The sequence below is a fragment of the Euphorbia lathyris genome, chromosome 7 (assembly GCF_963576675.1).
Source record: "Euphorbia lathyris chromosome 7, ddEupLath1.1, whole genome shotgun sequence".
Taxonomy (NCBI): domain Eukaryota; kingdom Viridiplantae; phylum Streptophyta; class Magnoliopsida; order Malpighiales; family Euphorbiaceae; genus Euphorbia; species Euphorbia lathyris.
This window is the reverse complement of record NC_088916.1, coordinates 37257616-37259473: the sequence shown is the minus strand read 5'-3', so window position 1 is coordinate 37259473 and position 1858 is coordinate 37257616. Positions and strand designations below refer to the sequence as shown.

The following is a 1858-nucleotide window of genomic DNA, read 5'->3' as shown; positions in this document are numbered from 1 at the left end:
GGATTAGAATTATATTTATATTAGATATAAATTAGGGAAAAGTACAAAAATAAACCTTGTAGTTACACCTGTTTTCGAGCACCCTTGTGGTTTAAAAATTTACAAACTGGTACCTTGAGCTTCATTATGTTAGCAAACACAGGCCAAATTGACTAACTGTGTTAAAGGTCAAAGGAAAACGAGTTAATTTTGTCCTTATATTTATTTATTTTATAAATTAACCCCCCTTATTATCTAATTATCACAAACAAACCCCAAAATAAGAAATAAAAATCAATTACACCATCTTCTTCATCTCTCTCTAATTTCTTGTTTTTTTTTCTTCTTTCTCTCTCTTCTCTCAAAAATCAATTACACCACCTTCTTTTTAAAATAGCTTTGGTGAAAAAGAAATAAGCCATATCTGGTCTTTCCGAAGGACTATAAACAGTGAAAAACCTCAAACCAATAATTGATAAACCATAGATATGATTATAAGTGTGAGCAATTTCTTCACCTGCCTTCTTCGTAGAAGCATAGAGACTCGATGGTTGATATGTTCCATGTTTATCCGAGAAAGGAACTTTAGTGTTAAGTCCATAGACAAAGCTTGAAGATGCCCAGACAATTGAAAAAGTTGTTTCAACAGAGCAGAATCATTAAAATCCCCCTCCACAATAAAATGTCGGCGCGTTCTAATAAGAAGCGGAGGGCTTGTTTTAGAGATGGATCGTAGTAGGAATTGAAGTTGTCAAGTCCTACAACGTCGTCTCCATGGCGGCGCAATGCGGCGCTGACATGTGTGCCGACAAATCCAGCTACTCCGGTAACTAGAACACGCATACCACATGCTCGAGACCTGGGCTGGCTAGATTTGACTACCCGATTCTCCCAATCGGCACCACCTAGAAAGTGACGGCGGCCAGGATTGGAGGAGTGAGGAGAATTAGTGGAGTGGAAGAAGAAGAGAACGATAAGACCAAGGAAAATGTAGGTCCAAAAAATTGACTTTGTGATAGAAAAATGGTAACGAAATTAATTGATGTAAAAGGGTTTATCCATGGCGAAACGAAAATCTTAGAATGAAATGGGAAAGGGAAGTTAGAATGTAGAAGGAGAGAGAAAGAAAAAAATAAGAAATTAAAGAGAGAGGGAGAAGATGGTGTAATTGATTTTTATTTTTTATTTTGGAGTTTTTTGTGATAATTAGATAATAATAAGGGTTAATTTATAAAATAAATAAATATAAGGACAAAATTAATTATTTTCCTTTTGACTTTTAACACCGTTAGTTAATTTGGTATGTGTTTGCTAACGAAATGAAGTTCAATGTACCAGTTTGCAAATCTTTAAACCACAACGGTGCCGATCGAAAATAGGTGTAACCACAGTGTTTATTTTTGTACTTTTCCCTATAATTTATATTAATGAATACTTTATTTATTTAATTAGAAAATCTAATGGGATTAGCAATCTAACTAATCAAACCTAATGGGATTAAGGTTAGGAAAATCAAACACTATAAATACACCCCTAGGATGCATATTTCGGCCAAGCTAATCTCAGAGAAGAAAAATTCTTCTCAAACCCCACTCAAAAAATTGCCTTTCTAGTTTCATTTGTTTCTTAGTTCATGTGGATACCGTTAGAGACAATCTACACTTGGTTGCTTTAATTGGTTGATTACTAATGTTTTAGTTTTATTTTTATTTGTGGGCGTGATTGACGGTGATATCCTCATGGGCACTTCGTTTGTAACTGTAGATAGTTCATCAATAAAGGTACACATGTTTAATCCTTCTTTATATGAAATAACAATTAACGGATCTTGGGAAAGGGAAATAGATAAAAAAAAATTATAATTCTGTTGTGCTAGGCT

At 34.1% G+C, this 1858-nt stretch overlaps 1 pseudogene; it reads right to left on the bottom strand.

Moving 5' to 3' along the window:
* Positions 1-347: 347 nt before the first annotated feature.
* On the bottom strand, positions 348-1044 carry LOC136236074 (UDP-glucuronate 4-epimerase 3-like; annotated as a pseudogene).
* Positions 1045-1858: the final 814 nt, after the last annotated feature.